The sequence below is a fragment of the Dipodomys spectabilis genome, unplaced genomic scaffold, assembly GCF_019054845.1.
Source record: "Dipodomys spectabilis isolate Male_0828 unplaced genomic scaffold, ASM1905484v1 ptg000262l, whole genome shotgun sequence".
Taxonomy (NCBI): Eukaryota; Metazoa; Chordata; class Mammalia; order Rodentia; family Heteromyidae; genus Dipodomys; species Dipodomys spectabilis.
In genome coordinates this window covers 117,084-139,243 of record NW_024870939.1, presented here as the reverse complement: position 1 = coordinate 139,243, position 22,160 = coordinate 117,084, and the positions used below count along the sequence as shown (strand labels likewise).

The window sequence follows — 22,160 nt, the reverse complement described above, 5'->3', positions numbered from 1 at the left end:
TAATTTGTCAACCTTAAAGGAAAAGGTGCTCTTTCTCAGATTTTGCCTGGCCATGTTCTTGTCACTGAGAACATCCATGACTCCCAAGGTGAAGAATGGAGTCCTTCTGCCTTGAGTGGCTAGCACAGGGTGGCCACACAGTGGCTGGTGGCTCCATGCTGTGGGAACATTCCCAAATAGCCCAGGGAACCCAGGTCTCGTGCTTCGTTGGGTGGAGAGAAGAGATTTTAGTAAACACGGTGTGGGAAGAGGAATGGAATGGGTAGAGAATGAGGTTAAGGAATGGGTGTGTGAAATGCCAGGTTGAGTGTGGCCAGGGTGCCTCAGAGCAGCATTCCACCACCCACCTCTGTTGAACAGCTGGTAGGAGAAGCCATTCACCTGCCAAGGCAGCCTCTGCCCTGAGCCAAGAGTCATCCAGATCCCTTCTGGGAGCAGGCAGGCAGCACTGCTCCTGTGACAGAGCAATCTGTCTATGGCCTGTCTATGCCTCTCCAGCAGCTTAGAGGAACAAGGCAGCTCCTGCTCACAGCTCCCAAACCTTCACAGCAGGCTCTCATGCCCTGGTCTGTCTCCTGGGCCAGGAAAGATCATCCATTTGTTCAGCCAAATGGAAAGGTCTAAGTCAAAGCCAAAATCTCTGAGTTAATTTAATTGGGTTCTTTCATCGTCTGTTGAATGGAGAGAACCTTAGGGCCAGGCCACTCTCTGCCTTTGAGTTGATAGAGTCTGTGGAATACCATCAAGAGTTTGCAACAAGTGTTAGGCACTGGTGGTTCACACCTGTAATCCTAATTACTCAGAAGGCTGAGATCTGAGGATTGCGGTTCAAAGCTAGCCCCAGCAAGAACGATCATCTCCAATGATCACCAGAAAACTTCAAGTAGAGCTGTGGCTCAAAGTGGTAGATTGCTAGCCTAGAGCAAAAAGAGCTCAGAGATAGCACCCAGGCCTTGAGTTCAAGCCCCACAGCCAACAACAAAAAACAAGTTTGCAAAAAGAAACACACTATGAAAACTTCCTTCAACTCCATTTTCCTGCATTGCTATTCTGATTAGTTTGTGCTCTCCAGTCCCATCACATCTAACCTGCCTCTCACTGATTTCTCAGCTCTGCACATGCCTTCTATGTGGAGAGACTTTCCATATGAGTGGTACCTTGGAAGGTACCAAAGTCAAGCTCCTCTCTCTCTCTCTCTCTTTCTCTCTTTCTCTCTCTCTCTCTCTCTCTCTCTCTCTCTCTCTCTCTCTCTCTCTCTCTCTCTCTCTCTCTTCAGCCTTGCTCAGTTTTATAAACTAGCCATACTTAGGCATCCACACCTGTAGTCTTCACTCCTTTCTCCCCTAAGCATGCCATTATTACTAGATGCAACATTTGAATTTTTATGGAGTTCTGTCATCCTAGAAGGACTGTCCTGCCCACAGTCTCATTTTCAATAGGATCAGAATTTGAGCTGAACCTTAACTATGTAGACCAAACTGTATCTGTAAACAGATACAGGTAAGGGAGGGACTCAGTCAAAGTCATAAAGAGTGGGTGTGACAAGCTGGGTGCTGGTGACTCATGCCTGTAATCCTAGCTACTCAAGAGGCTGAGATCTGAGGATCATGGTTCAAAGCCAGCCCAAGCAGAAAAGTCCCTGTGAGACTCTTATCTCCAATAAACTACTCAAAAAAGCCAGAAGTGGCACTGTGGCTCAAGTAATAGGGCTCTAGCCTTGAGCACAAAGAGGCTCAGGGACAGGCCCTGATGAATTCAAGTGGCCTGGGTGTAGGCACCCAGGTGCTCTTTCTCAGATATTGCCTGGCCATGTTCTTGTCACTGAGAACATCCATGACCCCCAAGGTGAAGAATGGAGTCCTTCTGCCCTGAGTGGATAGCTCAGGGTGGCCACACACTGGTTCTCTGGCTGGTGGCTCCATGCTGTGGGAGGGGGCAGGCGTGGGGGGAGGGGGGTGTGACAGTCACTACTAGGACCAGGCCTTTAGCTGCATCTTTTCATCCCTTGTACATACTTTCAGCCCCCAGTGCACAGCACTGTAGCAGGCCAAAGGGGCTAGAGGCTTCTTCAGATTCCATCAGGACTGTTTAGCAAGAAGCCAAGAGACTTTCACAGAAATAAAAAAAAAACTCCAGCAATGGTGGTTGTATGCAGGACTTCCACAGAACTTTGCTTCCAGCACAAAAGCAATGTGAATAAATGAACCATAGTACATTTTGTTATTAGGAAGACTTCATATTGTAAGTGGGTCAGTTATCCCTGATTTATAATGTAGGTTCCCAAAAGATTCGGAAACAGGGAAGAGCACTTATAAAAGATTCCAACATTCATCTGAAAATAATAAATGGGTGAATGTCTTCAAAAATGAGAATTGTCAGGCCAGCACTGGTAACTCATGCCTATAATCCTAGCTACTCAGGAGGCTGAGATCTGAGGATTGCAATTTGAAGCCAGTCCAGGCAGGAAAGTCTGTGAGACTCTTTCATTAACTACCCAAAAAGCTAGAAGTGAGCTGTGAATCAAGTGGTAGAGTATTTTTTTTTTGGGGGGGGGGGGGTCCGGTTGTGGGGCCTGAACTCTGGGCCTGGGCGCTGTCCCTCAGCTCTTCAACTCAAGGCTAGCGCTCTAAAGTGGTAGAGTATTAAGCCTTGAGCAAAAGAGCTCAGGGATAGTGCCCAGGCCCTCAGGTCAAGTCCAGGAGCAGCACAAAAAATTGAATCATCAGATGTTAAATCATATTACAAGGTTAGAATAAATGAATGATTTAATCCTGGTACAGATACACAGAATCTCAGTGGAATGAAATAGAAAAACCAGAAAACCAAGTACTTAATGGACAACAAAGATAGCATTTCAGATCAAGGAAATGTTGAACTTGGTGTTGGGGTATCTGGTTAGCTGTTTAGAAAATAGTAAACATACACACCAGACACTAAAATAAATTATAAATGCTTATAATAATAAGCAATCAAATAATAGAAGAACACATAAGTAAATACATAATTTTAAGGGAGGGAAGGCTTCTAATTATAAAGCCTAGGTGACTTCTGCATAAACAAAAATGAAAACACAAACCACAAATTATTTGGAATATACATAATAGTATATAGTTATTATTCTTAATATTATAAAGAGTACTCAAACAAGAAATAACATATCTGTAAAAAATAGGTAAAAGATAGAAACAGATAATTAACCAAAATGGGATGCAACTGCTAATAATTATTTGGAAAAAATCTGTAGCACAGATAGTCAAAAATACCACTTAATATAAGAGATTCTCATATGTAACTGACAGGGAAGTGAAATGTAAGATTCGGTGTTGAGAGGAAGATATCAAGAAACATCTCCTCTAGCTGAAACATAGCTTGATAATATATCTCAGAGAAGAATCTCCCTTTGTCACAGTAAGCTACTCCCAGGAAAACAATCCTAGCTATCCAGTTCTATATGCCATAATAGAAGCTGGGAACTTTTCACGATGCCCTGTAGTAGGATTTTTTTCTGCTAGTCCTAGGGCTTGAACTTAGGGCCTGAGCACTGTCCCTGAATTTTTTTGCACAAGGCTAACACTCTACCACTTGACCCCAAGCTTCACTTCTTACCTTTTTGAGTAGTGTATCTGAGATCCTCAGCCTCCTATAGGATTTTGGCACAGTGTGTTAATGGAAAATTTCAGCCATTGAAACCATTTCAGATTACCTATAGTAATCTTAAGTGTAGTCATCTCCAAGTTGGTGACATATTCATGATTTCATTTTATTCCTTGTTTGGACCACAGTGGGACTCAGAATAAAGAAAAACATTATATTCTAAAGAGCTGACAGTGGTTGTCTGTAAATGATGGGGTTTCAGATGACTCGGTTTTTCTTTGGACTTTTCTGTTCTTCTCGAGTTCTGCCTTGAGCATACATTGGTTTTGCAGTTTTTAAGTTATTTAAAACAAGAGATAAAGTCAGGAAGGTACAGTTGTAAGAATGCTCATGAAACAGGCTTAGGTGTGTTGAGAGACAATTCAGATAGTTGAGGGCTGAAGTCTTATACCATCTAGAGAAGCACACCTTAGAGGTAACCAGACAAGGATCAAAGGAGGCCTGTTTCCTGTGCCTCCCTTCCCTGAAAAGCCATCAAGAAACAGATCCAAATATTCATTGTTTCCCCATCAAGGTCTAGAGAGAACATTTTTACTCCATTGACTGGAAGAAAAATCTAACCCTTCTGTATATACAGGAAGTATCTCACAAGTATGTATATGTTAAAAAATAAAATTCATTCTATTGGGCATTAGAAAACATTGGCTTCCTAGCTGGACACTGATGACTCACACCTGTAATCCTAGCTACCCAGGAAGCTGAGATCTGAGGATTACAATTCAAAACCAGCCCAGACAGGAAAAGTCCTTGAGATTCTTACCATTAATCACCAAAAAGCCAGACGTGGAGAGGAGCGTTGTCTCAAACAGTGCTAGACTTGTTTAAAAATAATAATAATTTTTTTAAAGCTCAGGAATAGCACTTAGTCCCTGAATTCAAGCCCCAGGATATGAGACAGAGAGAAAGGTGGGGGGGGGGGGGGAGAAGAGGGGAGAAAGGGAAGGGGAGGAGGAAGAGAAGAGGGAAGGAGGAGGGAGGAAGTAAGGAAAAGGAAGGGAGGGAAGAGGGAGGAGAAAGGCAGACAGGAGAGAGGGAGGAAGGGGAGGGAGGGAGGGAGGGAGGGAGAGAAGAAGGGAGGGAGGAAGGAAAAAACTTTCTAACTTAGCGTGCTAGGAAAACTCTAGTTAGAGCACATTACCACACTAACTATGTGAGCTTCTGTCAAATACTATCACCTTGCCCCCCAGGATGTACAGGTGATCCTTCTTAATTCTAGAAGTTGGCAGTATGGTTGTAAAATGTGACTTCCTGGAGAGGATAGTTTTGCCCCGATGTAACTCAGTAGTAAGCATCTGGTCTTTCCTGACTCCATCTGAGAAGTGATGGAAAGCGGCCACCACAGAGCCACCACACTGGAGTTGCTGCCTGCACAAACATAATATATAAATATAGCCATGGCCTATGCAGATTCTAGCAAGAAATGATCTATACTATATAAGAATATAGTAGTAAGGGGTTTGGACAGGTGGCTCAGTGGTAGAGTGCTTGCCTCATATGCATGAATTCTGGGTTCAATTCCTCAGCACCACATAAGCAGAAAAGGCCAGAAGTGGCTCTGTGGCTCAAGTGGTAGAATGCTAGCCTTGAGCTGAAGAGCTGAAGGACAGCACCCAGGCCCAGAGTTCAGGCCTCATGACTGGCAAAAAAAAGAATACAGTTGTAAGTATGTGTTTGGCAAAAGAGCCACCAAGGACCTGTATGTCCTTAAGTAGCAATCTGAGAAAAAGAAGATAAAGGCAACAAATTGTAATGCCAGACTATCATGGGGAGGTGGCAGCATTGGGTCCTTTGGAGGACTGATTTTTCAATCCTCGGTTATGACACAGAATTTCTTATTTAATTTTACAAAACAATAAAAGGAATCAGAAGTTATCATCCCAGGAAGGATGAACTTGAGTTCAGGAAAAAGAGCAGTGAGGATTCAGAACATAGCCATGATGTGTGTCTGTTTGAGCCCTCAGCTAACTCTGGACTTAGGGGAGTGAAAAGGTTAAACCTGAACTTTCAATCCAGCTTCAATATTATGGACTTTTTTAAGGAAATGTTTTGTCAAAACTGAAACAAATAAATGGCTCTGGTGAGTTGAACAGGTGATTCCATGATCCTGTGGCCAGTGGTGATATGGTGAGAAGGAAGAGCATTGTAATCAATAAGCCTTGGGAAGACTCTACCTTGTTTGGTATACATCAAGTAGAATTCTTTGGTTGTACTAGGTTGAGCTATGGTTAGAAGCCTGCTAACATGAGCAAAAGCAACTTCATTGAAATGCTGTTGGGAGCTCCCAGAACCAGCAGGAAAGCTGGAGAATTGTACCTGGGAGTGAATAGTGAGACAGGTAATTCCCAGGATCTAGGAATCAGGAATTACAGAGTCCATCTTATGTCAGAAACTGTTCAGCAGACCAATACTGTAATGTACAGACTCTACCCAATTTCTCTCTTTGTCTTTTACAAGTCATACACTCAGGAGAAACAATTGTGAGGGAAATAAGGCCTTTGATCATGGTAGTCAGTTAGTAAAATTGTGGGGCAAAAAGTAATGCCCAGAAACAATAGGGTACTGTTAGAAAGTGAAGTGCTTGCTGGGTAGCCCCAAAGCAACAACTGTGTTCACAGAGACATGGATGCTGAAGTTCATTTCAAAAATGACTATCAAAAATTAATATTATCATGTATCATTCTATAGATGAATGGTTCGTCCAACTAATTATTCTGTCTGGATTCTGCTTTCAAAGGAAAAATAAGGACAGAACGTGGTTTGATGACAAGCTTGAGATCAGTACATTTTTCTGGAAATCACAGCATGCCATAAATTCAACAAGATTTGTAGGATTACTCAGACAGTGACAGTTATGGCAGGGACTCCTGCTTCTGTGAAGGCAGTCTTGACCAGAAAAGATAACAGAGATGGGGTTCTCACAAACCTTTTGGCTGGGCTATCCTTGAACCATAATCCTGCCAATCTCAGCCTCCCAAATAGTTAAGATCATAGTCATGAGCCACCATATCAAGCTTATTTTGCTGATTTTTGAGAAATTGCACCAAATGTAAAAAAATTGCCCAGATAGTAAAAAAGACAAATGTTTCAACTTCAAATATGTAAAAATATCTGAAGTTATAAAGTTGATACTCCCAGGAACATCCTAGACAAAATTGTTATAGCAGATAGAAATTGAAAACCTAAGTCCTTACATTTATCCACCAAGAAGAAATCACAACAAAGTTTAGCTACTTTTTTTAAAAAAAATCATTAAAAGACGGATGGGAAAATACTACAAGGATGCTACAGAGATAATACAATTTGATTTCATCAAAGGACTTAACAAAGTGAACACATCCAGTTGAACAATATGGATGAGAAATATGAGTTTTAAAAAAGTTCGTAGTTGAGGGCTGGGAAGGTGGCTCAGTGGTAGAGCGCTTGCCTTGCATGCATGAGGCCCTGAGTTCAATTCCTCAGCACCACATAAGCAGAAAAAAAAGACAGAAATGGTGTTGTGGCTCAAGTGGTAGAGCGCTAGCCTTGAGGTGAAGAGCTGAGGGACAGAGCCCAGGCCCAGAGTTCAGACCCCACCACTGGACCAAAAAAAAAAGGTTTGTAGTTGATTGGTAGATGACATGGAACAATGATAGTGATCTCCTTAAGTGAGCAGAGCCCTATGCACACTCTACACAAACTCACCAATGAACTTTTGCCCTAGCATCCTCAAAAACTAATCTATTGATGTGTTGTATTGACCTTGAAGGGATACTTCAGACTGTGCCCATGGGACTTCTCCACTGAGAATTTTGTGAGCAAATTAAAGACATGTAAGACAAATTTCTCAAATTTGTAAGTGTGTCACACCCACAACAGTAGCATAAATGTTGGATAAGAGAATATCCAAAAGGAGTCAGTGGGGGAGGGGGGAGAATTGGGCTAGAATAATGGATTACAGCTAATCAGCCAGGTTAAAATGAACCTCAACATATTTGACAGTGAGTATTTATGTTAAGAATAATGATTTCATGTGAGTCCAGGTTGATGGAGGTTGAGGTAGAAAAAAGAGCTCTAGACCTGAGCTGGCCACAAGATTATATAGCTCAACAGCATTCCAGGGCTGCCAGCAAAGCTGGTGGAGATTCTAATTCCACTAGTGAAATCAGGTCATAGGAGATATTCTTCCTTCTGTATTCTTTTTTTAATTTCTTAATTTTTATTGTAAAGGTGATGTACAGAGAGGTTATAGTTACGTATTCAGGTAATGAGTACATTTCCTTTTGAATAGTGTCACCCCCTCCCTCATTCTCTCCCAGTTTTTCCCCTCCTAACTTCCCTCCTTCCCAAGTTGTATAGTTCATTTCCAATATAGTACCTAGTAGGTTTCACTGCTGAGTTGGTTCACTCTTTGTCCCACACTTTCTGTGCCTCTCCTTCCCCTCCCCAAATCAGATAAACATATATACAAGACACAGGGTACAGCAATCAAAAACAGGAACAGAAGATAATAAACTAAAGAAAATGAAAAAAATCAAACAGCACAATAAAAATCCTCTTGTTTCCATTTCTTGAAGTTCATTTCAATTAACATCATTTTATATGATCATATGCATATGACTATTGAGCCCTAGTTATCCTCTCCTAAGAATATCCTTCTTGGTTCTCACTCTGTGACTATTTAGACTGCTGTTTAATCATGTCCAAGTGTGATTATTTGAGAAATAAGAATGGCCAATAGGCACATGAAGAGGTGTTCAGCATCTCTGGCCATAAAGGAAATGCAAATCAAAACAACATTGAGATCCCACCTCACTCCAGTTAGAATGGCCATTATCAAGAAAACTAACAATAAGAGATGCTAGCAGGGATGTGGCCAAAAGGGAACACTGTTACACTGTTGGTGGGAATGTAAACTTGTTCAACCACTCTGGAAAGCAGAATGGAGGTTCCTCAAAAGACTAAACATAGAGCTTCCATATGACTTCCTTCTGTATTCTTGCCCTGAGCTGTCAGTCAGTGCCTCTGGGATACTGTTGACTATTTCTGATTTCTTTCTGTCCCTTCTAGCTTGGGGCCTTTGGAAATAGCCCTACACCTCTCTAAACTTGTATTACTCTTCTATCAAATAGGCAGAATAAGAAAAGCTATGTCCCAAAGTTTTTATAAGAATTAACGTAGATAGTATGTGTAAGACCTTCAGCACAGGAGGGCACCTGGTTTTTGTTGTGGTTGCTACTGTTCTTGTCATTGTTGCTCTGTGGTGAGGTATTTTAAGAAATGCACTTAAGAAAAAATAACTTTGTCTTGAGGTAAAAATTTTAGACTTACTTAGGAAAAAAAATTATCCAAGTTATGGAAACAACTCAGATACCCCACATAGAGAGAACAGCCATTAGAGAAAATAATATTATATCATTTGCAGGGAAATGGATGGACCTAGAACAAATCATGTTAAGTGAAGTAAGTTAAGCTCAGAGAGACAAACAGCACAAGTTTTCTCTCATATGTAGAAGCTTGATCTAAAATATACCAAAACATAATAACTTATACAGGTCTCTAAGCATTTATTCACAGTGAGACTAAAGAAGGATACTCTTGGGAGAGGAATAGAAAGGCCCAATACCTATGTGCATCTGATCATATAAAATAATAGTTATTGAAATGAAGTCCAGGAAATGGAAACTAGAAGATTTTTTTCTTTGTTGTCATTTTGTTTTCTTTTCAAAAGATGAACAAATGCAACAATGGTACTCACTAGACACTATGTTGAAAATTAATTATACAACCTGTGGCTGGGGACTGTAGGAAAAAACTGGGAGAGAGCCAGGGAAAGGTTGATATTGTCCAAAAAGAAATGTACCCATTACCTGACTTATGTAATGTAACCCATCTGTACATCACCTTTATAATAACAATTAAAAAGTTAAAAATTATATCTATGACAAGGCACTGATAGCTTACACCTGTAATCTTAGCTACTCAGGAGGCTGAGATCTGAGGATCAAGGTATGAAGCCAGCCCAGAAAGACAAAGCTAAGATATTTATCTCCAATTAATCAGCAAAAACACAGAAGTGGAGCTAGCTATTTTGAGGATTTGGGGGATTTTTTTGGTGGGTTTTTGAGGGGAGAGGGGAGCAGGGGTTAGAAGGGATTGTTTGTTCGTTTGCTTTGGTTCAAGTGGTAGACACTGGCCTTGAGCAAAAAAGCTAAAGGAAATGCAAGGCCCTGAGTTCAAGCCTCAATACCAACATTAAATAAACAAAATATAGAACTCAGAATATGAAAGTGTTAGTTATTATTCTGTGTAACAAAGTACTCCCCAATTTAGCAGATTAACTCAATAGCATTTCCTAACACCAGTTCTAAATGGATTCAGAAGTAGCTAAGCCAAAGGCTCTGGCTCAGGGTATCTCCCTGAGGTTCCTGTCAAGACATCAGTTGAGATGGGACTCTTCTCTGTAGGCCTGACAAGACTAGAGTGGCTAATTCCTGTGACTGTTGACTGGAGAACTCTGTCCTACCATATGCACCTTTCCATTGAGCATCCTGGTATCTTGGCAACTAGCTTTTCTGAGTGAATTGGCCAGGATAGCAAGCACATAAAGCAGGCAGAAGTTCCGGTGCCTTTTATGACCTAACCTCTGAAGTCACATACCTTCCTTAGTATTTTTCACAGAGAACACTTGGAGACAGTTTGAGAGTGTACTTCACAAGGCTGTGGGCACCAGGAGGTAGAGATGGCTTGAGGGTGGCTCTAACCAGGAGCTTGGGACCACACAGATTCAGAGTAAATCCAGTGGCTAACCTCAGATACAGAAGGAGACCACTGTAGAGAATTCAAACCAGTACGCAGAGGCTTCAGAAAAACCAGTGTCAACACAGCTTAAGGAAGGACCTTAAATATACACCATAATGGCTGGGGGTTGCTTACACCTGTAATTCTAGCTACTCAGGAAGCTAAGATCTAAGGATTATGGTTCAAAGTCAGCCCAGGCAGAAAAGTCTGTGAGATTCTTATCTCTAATGAACCACCAAAAAGTCAGAAATTGAGTTGTGGTTCAAGTGGTAGAGCATTAGCCTTGAGTAAAAGAAGCTCAGGAACAGTACCTAGGCCTTGACACCAAGCCCCAGGACTGGCACCAAAAATGAACTCCACCAAGTAAAAGTAGATGCCTCAGATTGTGAACCGCAAATATTAGAACTGTCCTCTCAGACAGCTCTCACAGAGCTCTGGGTTAGCTGCAAATTCAGAAGAGATACTTCATTCCATGGTTGGGAAAGAATTTTGTGAAGTGAAACTCATCTTGGCTCCATTTCTTCTACTTTGAAAGGAAAAGAAAAAAAATTATTGAAATATGAGGTCTTTGTTTCTGAACCAGTATGACCTGGAGAAACTATTAAAGAGCTAAAATGATTCCAGTGTCTGGGATCCCTTTACCATTTTTGCTTTTAAGAACAAAGTTCTGTGGTGATTGCTTTACATTTAGCCTGGGGTTGGAGGGAAGTCTGCGAAATCAGGAATTCCCAACATTTTTATGAGGCAGAATCTTTAGATCATGGAAGGGGCAGGAATTTTGGCGCTGTTTGTCTCCCTGGGAACCTTGACAGATGGTTAGGAAGGGATGCAGTTGCAGCTTTGGGGGATTCTGGCTGGGTAAGTTTCAGACATCCACCACGGAACCAGACTCCATGTTGAGACTGAAACAGTGAGCAGTATGCTGAAGCTCTGCTGGGGATTTCTACTGGGAGAGCTGAGAATTCACTCATTTCTCCTAGCATCCTCCAAGAGAAACTTTGTCATTGGTGGATAAGGCAGTGAGACTCTATCTTAGCCAGTGTGTATGTGTACAAAATCTAGAAAATGTCCACAAGAAATTGAAGACTAGAACACACCACTGCCATTCCCCTCTCAGGCTGCTCTTTAGGCTCATTGAAATGAATGGTCAGTGGAACAGGACATGATTTCTAGACTTCTGTCTGAACTCTAGAAGAAATTCTACAGTTTCTTCCAGGGAAGGTGCAGGTTGAAACCATCCTAGCCCTGTCCAGAAGCCACTGCTGAGTAATGAGCAGAATTACATCAGCAGCACAACCTCAAAAGGCCAAGAAATGCTGATAGAATACCAGTGGCTCACACCTATAATCCTAACTACTCAAAGAGGTTGAGATCTGAGAATCATAGTTCAAAGCCAACCTGGGGAGAAACGTCTATGAGACTCTTATCTCCAATTAACCACAAAAAAGCCAGACGTGGAGCATAATAGCCTTACACAAAAGAAGCTCAGGGACAGAGCTCAGTCCTTGAGTTCAAGTGAAGGATTAGCACCAAAAAAAAAAAAAAAAAAAAAAGGCCAAGGCAGAACTGCCATCTTGCCAAAATGACAAACACAAAGGGAAAGAGGAGAGGTGCTCGATACATGTTCTCTAGGCCCTTCAGGAAACACGGAGTTGTTCCTTGATGTAGACATCAAGGGAATGGGTACTGTTCAAAAAGGAATGCCCCATAAATGTTACCATGGCAAAACTGGAAGGGTCTATAATGTTACCCAGCATGCTGTTGGCCTTGTTGTGAACAAGCAAATTAAAGGCAAGATCCTTGCCAAGAGGATTAATGTGCATATTGAGCATATTAAACACTCTAAGAGCCAAGATAGCTTCCTGACTGATTGAAGGAAAATGACCAGAAAAAGAAGGAAGCCAAAGAGAAAGGAATCTGGATTCAACTGAAGCGCCAGCCAGCTCTACCCAGAGAAGCACACTTAGTGAGAACCAACAGAAAGGAGCCTGAGCTATTGGAACCTATTCCCTATGAATTCATGGCCTAAAAGACTGCTGGACTATAAAAAAACAAAGGCCAAGGGATGGAGGTGGCATGAGTAGACCATGTGTAGCCTATCAGTGAATGTCTCAAGAAAAGATTTCAGTCAGGGCCTTACTTAGTGGGTATGAAGTCAGTTGAGTCTCATGGTATGGTATGACTGCCTGAGAAGAAACACACAGAAAAGACAAACTACCTCCAGGCACAAAGCTAAAACTCTTGGCTATATAGCTATTGTCTCCTGCCTTTACCAAAGAGATTTCTTAGTTTAAAGAATTACAAGCTAGATACTGTCATCCTAGCTACTCAGGAAGCTAGGACTAGAAGGATTGTGATTTAAGGGAAGTCCAGACAAGAAAGTGACACCCCTCCTCTCTCTATCTCAACCAATAAAAGGCTGGGTACATTGGTGCATCCCAGTCATCCTAGCTGCAAGTGTAGACAGAATGGTGGTCCAGGTTTGCTTAAGCAATAAGTGAAACCTTGTTTGACACATAACAAAAGCAAGGGCAAGAGGTGTACTCAAATGGTTAGAGTACCTGCCTAGGAAGCATGAGGCTCTGAGTTCAAGTCCCAGTACCACAAAAATAATAATAAACCTGCAATTAACTCTCCTTTTCTATCTGTATCTGGGCCCCCACATGTTAAATAGAGCCTATAGTCACTAACAGAACCAACCTTAACTCACCACGATATAAACAAAGGAGATCGTCATAAAGATGATGATGCAAGCAATTGCTTACCAATGTGAGAAGAGTCATTGTATGAGAATAATATTCTCAAAGAATTTCAATGTCTCTACTCCTAGGAAACACAAAAAGGTATTGGACAATTACTAAAACCAATATTGAATCTATGAGACAAGTAAAAACTACAAAGAGATGGAAAAAAGTGATGAAATTTGAACTTTCCATGGACCAATGAGTAACAGATTGGATGTTAGTAAAGTAAATCAAATGAGTGAAAAAATAATAATAAGCAGGGAACTTTTTCCAGAAATCAGAAAGGAACAAAGGCAAAAATAATAATAGAAGAAAAGAAAGCTGAAAAATAGAAGTCAGAGATCCCATAGACAGATAGTTTGAAAAGAAAACTAAGGTTGACACAGCTAACAAAAAGAGAACTTTTTTAAACTAAAAATAATTTGTTCTTACGATTGGAAGCATTAATGTCAATGCAATTTAACTAGCTTGGTTTTGTTTGTTCGTTTGTCTATGTATGCTGGTATCAGGTCTTAAACTCAGGGCATCACACTCTTGCTTAGCTTTTTCACTCACAGCTGGTGTTTTATTACTTGACCCATGTCTCCAGTCTTGCATTTTGTTGGTTAATTACAGATGAAGTCTCAGAGTTTTCTGCCTGGACTGGTTTCTAACATGATTCTCACATGTCAACCTTCTGAGTAGCAAGGATTACAGTCATAAAACAACAGCACCCTAGTTTTTAATTACAAAAAAAAGGAGGGTCTGGGAAGGTGGCTCAGTGGTAGAGGCTTGCCTTGCATACATGAGGCCCTGAGTTCAATTCCTCAGCACCACATAAGCAGAAAAAAAAGCCAGAAGTGACGCTGTGGCTCAAGTGGTAGAGCGCTAGCCTTGAGCTGAAGAGCTGAGGGACAATGCCCAGGCCCAGAATTCTGGCCCCACGACCGGACCCAAAAAAAAAAAAAAATTTACAAGCATGGAGGTAAAAATAAAAGTTCCTTACAGAGGGACATTAGAAATCTAGCTTCCAGTGTTCATCAATTACAAGCCAGAAGGACTGATGGAAGGCCTATGGGATCCATAGGTTGTGACCCAAATTAAAATATATAGCCATGGGCCTGGATGAGAACACAGCATATCATCTCAGATGTGGAACAGTTCGTTAGGTAACCATGCTTCTTACATGCTCTACTGGCAAAGGCTGTTCAAAGATCCTCTTCAGCTAAACAACCGCTGTCCAAAGGGAAAATCCTCAAAATAGGGAAGATGTGGTATAGGAAAATCAGTGATAATATGTCCAAGTAATAATGCGTCAATTTAGTTATACAAGTACAGGTGCCAAAAAATGATTAGATGAGAAGCTACATGTATAAACAATGTAATAGGGATATGAAATCAGATGGCGGTCATCAAAACATAACTGAAAACAAAAGACAGGAGGAAATAAAAGTATGTTAAATATTTAATCTAGTTGAGACATTTCATCCTCAACATTGACAGGGAAAATTTAATTTTAAAAAAATAAAGATAACCATCAATAGATTAAATAGAGTATGATGTAAATCACATCAGGAAAGTAGTGGCTAAAGAAACAATTCCCTGACAGGACAGAAAAAAGGAAAAGCACTAGAAAAACTAACCTTGTATAAACTTCTGTAAAGGCAGTATTTTTTTTAATCTTGGTGACACGATGCAAACAATTTTCCTGGGACTTTTGGTTGTTGTTTTTTGGTTTGTTTGTGTTTTTTCAAAAATTTCCACAATAAACAGGTGCTGCTTTTTTAAAACAAATTAGAAAACCTTTTGTAGGGGTTGCTATAAAAATTGTTTTATGCATAATACATTACCCAGTAAAACTAAAGGATGTAAGGATACCACCACTGAGAATAATGAGGTAAACTCAAGATATTCTGAGATAGGCAGTTATGTGTTTCTTTTTCCCCATTGTTTACATTTTGCAACTGACCTCATACAAGCTCATGGCAATTTGGAGAAACTCTAGGGTACCTGTCCACTAAGGCTAGAAGACTGAAGTCACCAGTACCTCTAGTATGTCCTGCCGTGATGATTTCTATCAGAGGATTTGGAGAACACAGCAAATTCACATCAGCTGTATCATATCCATCAAAACATCTGTGTCTTGACTGCTTTTTGTTTTGTTTTGCTCTGAGATTTAGAATTGCAGCTACCCTCAGTCCATCTGTCCTTTGCTAGATTACAAAGCCATTGCTAGATTACAAAGCCAAAGCTCATAAACATTCAGACCAAGGACAGGAACTATTGCCCCTAAAGATTTAGCTCCTCTGTACACATTTCAGGAGGTTGACCTGACCCCGCCAGGATGGAAAATGGGAAGAATTTACCTTAAACTGAGGAGCAAGAGTTTGAAATGAACCTTCCAATCAGACTATGGTGACTTTAGATTCTGAGTTTAGGACATACTGGTTTCAAGTAAGTTTCTGAGAAGAAAAGACTATGTATGCTATATTATGAGGATTTCTCCCTCCTCAGAAATTCTCTAGCTAACACCTAAATGCTGTTCAGATTTAAAGCCTGGCATGAGAACAACACTCCCTGCTATGTCCCATAAGATTTTGACTTCCTGATCCTGTCACCCTGTGCAGGTGTGCCAGCCCTACAGGCTTCTTTCCATGTGGGTGTTCAAGGGCTCAAGCTCTTTTCCGTCTTGTTGCTCCTCCTTCCTCCATGCCTTTGGAGTTCTATCACTTATGCTCAGACCACATCTAATTGTAAGAGAAGCTAGGAAATATAGTTTATATACCTCATCCCATCTGCCAGGTGAAAAACAAAGCTAGATTTAGGGAAACTTGTGGGAGTCTCTGACCCAGACACTAACCTCCTCCTTTTCCCCATCTCCTCACACAGAAGTTGGCAGGCAGAATTCTTTTGATTAAAAATGACACAAGGATAATGGCTGGAAAAAAAAAAAGAGCGGATCAAATAAGCTGTGACTTCCTGGGGTTGGTGGTTCTTAGTAGTAGGAGAGAGTGAGGATTCTGCCCCTACAGACAAAATCTGAAGCGCGCTTGTGTTTCCTCTAGTTATATCCAGCCCTCCATATCTGTGGGTTCTACATCCTCAGATTCAACCAACCTTGAGTGAAAGATATTTGCAAAAACATACATCTGTACTGAACATATAAACTTGTTATTCCCTAAATGATATAGTGTAATAACTGTATTTATATTATATTATATGTTATAAATAATCCAGAGATGATTTAAAGTATATATGGGAATGCACAGGTTATATGCAGCTACTACTATGTTTTCTCTGATAAGAGCATCGTGGACTTTGAGCAGCGGGTGAGGAGGGAAATCCCTGGAATGAATCCTTGCGGTAGGGGGTTTACCAAGAAGCCACTGTATGTTGTTTCCCTCATCTCCTTTTAATGAGAGAGTATGAGATGGAAACATGGTTTTTCTTATGCAGATTCAAATCCAGACTCCTAAAAGCCAGTCTCCTGTAACACTTCTGTAATTAGAACATTCAACATAAAAACTGTTTTTAAAGCTGCTGAGCTTTGCCTAAAATTCACCTCTGTGAGCTTCAGTTTGATCACCTAGAATGTAGAGCAGTACTACAATTGCCCCTCTGGTAATGTACCTGCAGACTACAAGTGAAAAAGGCACCAGTCAGAAGTCCTGAGGACTAGCAGCAGGAATACAGTCATTGGTAGAACACTTGCAAAGAGAGAGAGAGAGAGAGAGAGAGGAAGAGAGAAAGAAAGAGAGAGAAAGGAAAGAAGGAAGGAAGGAAGGAAGGAAGGAAGGAAGGAAGGAAGGAAAGGAAGGAAGGAAGGAAAAAAGAGAAAGAAAAAGAAAGAGAAAGAAAGAAAGAAAGAAAGAAAGAAAGAAAGAAAGAAAGAAAGAAAGAAAGAAAGAAAGAAAGAAAGAAAGAAAGAAAGGAAAAGAAAGGAAGGAAGGAAGGAAGGGACAGAGGAGAGGGGCTGAAGAGAAGGGAAGGAGAGAATGAAAGAAAATCCTAAGGAAATACAATGTACAACATTCTAGAAAAATCGTCTCCATTGAGTTTGAAGGGATTAGGATTTAAAGGCTCAACAAGAGGAAGCATTTATACCTGAGGGTAGATTGAGGGTTTCCTGCCAGCCACTTTACCTAACAATTTTGGTATTTATAAAGACAGCAGACAGATTGCAAAGGCTGGTAGCCCTAAGCTCCAACGGGACTATTCCTCAACAAAGCCAAAACAGAATTCCCCGCCCAGCAGCCATATGTCCTAGAGCCCTCTGCATTCTGATTCAGAGCCAACCCCAGGTATTCCCTTATTGACTTTGTGAATGGAAATTGAAAGTGTATTTTCAAACTGCTGGTTGACACCCAAGAGGATATAATTATAGTAAGGGGCTTTCTGGTTTGAAAATAGGAAAGAAAGAAATGCTCTGTCTTTGAAATCAAACGATTAAAATATTAAGAGAGATGGGTGGTTTGGCTTCAGTCTTCAAAGCAAAATCATGACCAGCAGTCTTCTTTTGTCTTTTTTTTTTCTTTTTTATTAAGGTTAAGCTAGAAGGAACAGTTAGTTGCTCCAGGGTCCTGCTAAGCAAGAACTCCATGGGAGAAGCTATCTGTCCCATGAATGTGCCTTCTGCTTGCACCTCATTTTGATGCATAAGTCTGGAATGCAGATGGCAGGAATGTCAACTACTTTTCCTTGTCTGTGCCCTTTGGGGGGAGGGAGTGGTGTTCACAGCAGAAGTTGGGATGCAGGTAAAAGACTAAGAAGAAATCCATATACTCTCCAAATGTTAAATTGAAACCCCTTTGTACAACTACTTAAAATAAGGTAATATGAATGAGTAAGTGAATGAATGAAAGAAAAGAAACACAAGTACCCAATGGATGCATACAGACTGTTTCAGCTGTATGATTTCACTAGCATTTTATTTGACTCCTAAAGTTTCCTTGCTAATTAAAACCATTTGCCTAGACACTCAACCCTTTTAATTCTAAGATATGTCAGAGGGTTTCATGGTAATCCTGGATTTGTTTTTCTCCAAATGAAAGAGTTGTCTGACATGGACACAAGAGATTTTTCTTTGTTGTTGTTGTTTTTAATGTACTATGTGATTTCTTGTTTCTTCAGTATTTTTCCCCTATGATTTATCCCCTGTTGTCACTGTATTTGATTTTGATACCCTGGGTATTGTATATACATTTATCTGAATTAAGGAAAGGAAGGGAAACAACAAAATGGTGAGACAAAGGACAAAGGGGGAACCAATGTAACAGCGATACTCACAAGACACTATGTTGGAAATGATTCTGTACCCTGGGTGGCGTGGGGGGAGGAGTGGGAGAAAAATGAAGGAGGGGGTAACAAGTTCAACAAGAAGTGTACTCACTACCTTACTTATGTAACTGTAACCCCTCTGTACATCACCTTGATAATAAAATTAAAAAATAAAAGTTGTCTGAGCTACAAAAGGTACTCAGTAAAGACTGCTTATCCATTGAAATGAGGCATGGTATACAAGTAACAAAAAAAGCTTTAAAGAATCCAATTTATATTAAGTGAAGTAAGTCAGGCCCAAAGAAGCATAGGTCCCATGGTTTCCCTTATTTGCAATAGCTAGTATATGTCTGAGACAAGCAGAAAAGCTCAGATAAATTGATGTTAGGCAAATGAACCCCAAGATAAGGACTCAAATGGTTTTTCTTTCTTGTATTGTTTCTAACATATTTATAAGATTATTTCTTTGTTGCTTTGTATGTCCCTCCCCCACGGTATAACTCCTGTTTTCACTGTATTTGATGTTGGTATAATTTGGGGAGTGGAAGGGAAAAAATAAATTGTTTAAATAAGGATACAAGTGGACCCATTGCAACAAGAGTTATATTGAAAAACAAACTTTACAACTTTGGCAGGGGGGTGGGGGTGGGGGGGGGGGTGGGAGGGAGGGCAGGGATGGTAAGGGGAAACAAAGTGAGAGGCAACAATGCTTGATCAGAAATGTGCTCATTACCTTGCTCATGTAATTGTAACCCCTCTGTAGGGTATTTTCACAATAAAAAAAAACATTAATTAAAAAAAAGAATCCAATATGTGTTTCGCCTTCAGCTCTCCATTTATTGATTCAGCGACATGGAACAAACTTAAATTTCCTCATCTGTAACACTGGGATGGTAATGACATCACCGACAGGATTTTTGTGAGGATTAAATTGGAATCTCTCTATAAATGCTAAGGACAGCATTAATGGAAGTGTTAATGGAAGATGCTATTAATAATAGTCATCATCATCATGATAGTCCAACCTCAGAAAATGCACATTGGGTTAAAACTCTAAACCCATTGCCACATGCCTTTAATCCTAGCTGCTACGGAGGCTGAGATCTGAGGATCTAGGTTCAAAGCCAACCCTAGGGCAAACAAATCCAAGAGACTCTTATCTCCAAGTAACCAGGAAAAGCCAGAAGTGCAGTGTGGCTCAAGTGGTGGACTGCCAGCTGTGAACAAAAAAGTTAAATGACAGGGTAGTAAGGCCTTGAGTTCAAGCAGGAGTACTTGCATGCATGTGTACACACACACACACACCACCTACTTTGGATGGAATATGAACCCAGCAAAGTCGTTTCGTTAATGTTTTCTGATTTTCTTCTCTTTGATGGAATGAAAAACTGGCACCAAATGTGATGCAAACCCTGTCTTTGACTAAAAAATACAAGCTAGCTAGGTACAAGGATGTACCTAGCTAGACACCACTCTTGCTTTCTGTGTGTGTGTGTATGTGTGTGTGTGTGTGTGTGTGTGTGTCTGTCTGTCTGTCTGTCTGTCTTCCCAGCACACTCATGGCTGTATAGAAAGTAGAAAATAGGTTATCTGGTTTTGTTATTTGTTTTTGTTTGTTTTTAGCAAGATTCTTCTTTGACTTTGGTTCCATTATAACCCTTGGGTTTTGCTCCAAGTGGAAAAGCTCTGAGGGAATTCAACTGGCCCACGTGTGTTCCCTTAATGAAGTTGCCCCTAGCTGCAAAGGCAGTTCAGGAGTAAATCTCAGCCCAACCCTGAGCAAAAACACCTGGGCTCTTGGGCACCTGTATGATGTTGCCCGGAGGTACTGGCTAGGAGGTAGGGGCATGTTTAGTGGAAAGCCTAGTTGCATCTTGAACCAGTAACTTCTGTTACTCCTCAGTCATCCATGGATCAAATAGACATCTCTATTAGACCTGTTTATCTTTTTCAAAAGAAATGAATAAAAAGTTCCATATGTCTAAATTTCCCACTCCTCCAAATAAAGTAATACTTCCTCTTGGTTCTCTTAAAGGGGTCCCCTTCCAATATCTATGACCAGCTTGACAGGTTCCATGTTCTCTTCCTCACAGAGCCAACATGACTTGAGAGTTGATCATGTACCTTCTTGAGCCAGCTTATGAAGTGTCAGTGTAGGAGGTGACTGTTGAAGGCTTAGTGGGCCTGTGTTCGGGATCATGGTAGATCTCTAAGATAGGAGGTCTCTCCGTGGATTGCGATTCTTGTGGCTGAGAGGAGGAGAGTAACAAAACTGGCTCTTTTGTCCTCTGCCATAGAAAGAGAAATTGAAGGGAAACACTGTCAGTTAATTGGCAGTATAAATTAAGCACAAAGTCACTTTTCTCCTTTTTGTTGCATAATTAAAATGAATGCCCTTTCTCTTTTAAATGATAGTATAGTGACTCTACACTGTGTTTCAGACCAGTTTACATCTGTTATTTGAAAGTTATATATCCTGCTCTTGGTTTTAAAGGTGAACAAACTGCATGATGGTGTGTCACTCATTCCAGCACCACAGATGCACCCCAGAACAAAAAAAATTGAGTCCTTTCCTTTGTCAGTAGCAGCACTTCAGAATGGGAAGAATTCCCTACTTGTGCTGTAAATATAAAGGGACTCGCTCTTCAGTCCTTCCCTGGCTTCTGCTCATTTGAGAGCCGGTAACTCCTATGGAGTTACCTTCAAGGTGATTCCTCTATGTGGTAAAAAAATGTGTCATCACCTCCACTAAATGCTGATGGTGTTCTTCCTCTTTCCCAGCCCCCAGCCCTAGAGCAGACATGGCAATAGCTTACCTATCATCCACTGAAGAGGGGCCTGTGTCCTGTGTGGCTCACCTCTAAGTCCTGTGGTCTTACCCCTCCCCTTTTCCCAGGGACACCTCTGCACCAGCTGTTTCTTCACTATTGGTTAATACTACAGGGTCACACACTCCCTCCTGAGCTCTGAGCTAGGCCTGCTGCTGCCCTGAGGGAAACCTCCAGACCCATAGCAAACACCACCCAGCCTTAGGGTGAAAGCAGGGTTTCACTCCTGAAAGACAGGGGTGCCTCTTAGTTTATTCCTGTCCTGGCTTATGGGGAGTAGGGGGTGCTTGGAAACCCATCTTCACTGAAGAGGAATGAGTCAGCCTTGCCATTGTAATGTGTGAAAATACTTGGTGGCAGCTTGAATCCCTGGCGGAACATTCCTCCAGAGGAGCCAGATGTCATGAAATGGTCAGAAAGTGAGCCATGCACTCTGAGAAGCTAATGAAATGGCTATACATGACGTAAGCTCAGGACCCAGGACTTCTGACATCTGTGAAAGAGAGAGAAAAGCCACAGCCACCACCAGCAATCATCCACTGGCTCCACAGGAAGTCCAATTAGGGCTCAGCCATGTGGTACTGCTCCTCTGGGAGCACATCTGGCCAAACGGTATCTCCTTGGCTCTTCTAGACAGGAGAACTCCCTCCTGTGAGTTGAATCTGGGGCTTCTTTGCCCCCTGGATTGCTCTTCCAGACCCTCTTCCTGTGAGTGAGACTGGACTCTCAGCCCTATTAGTGGGTCTGCGGTCTCTGGGCAGTTTTGATAGCTTCCCTGGAGAACAATGGTGTCTGCACAATGGTGTCTGGAGAACATGTGTTTGGTCCCTGGATTGGAGGAGGGCTCTCATAAATTTCATGACAACAGGAACTGAGCATCTTTGAAATTCCAGCTGCCGGG

General features: G+C 41.2%; 1 protein-coding gene and 1 pseudogene across 1 annotated transcript in view; both read left to right on the top strand.

The window, feature by feature from the left end:
- Nucleotides 1-22,160, top strand: part of Tgfa (transforming growth factor alpha) — a 98,519-nt gene that overhangs the window by 58,801 nt on the left and 17,558 nt on the right. The gene's annotated exons all lie outside the window — the stretch shown is intronic.
- Nucleotides 12,014-12,460, top strand: LOC122125177 (annotated as a pseudogene).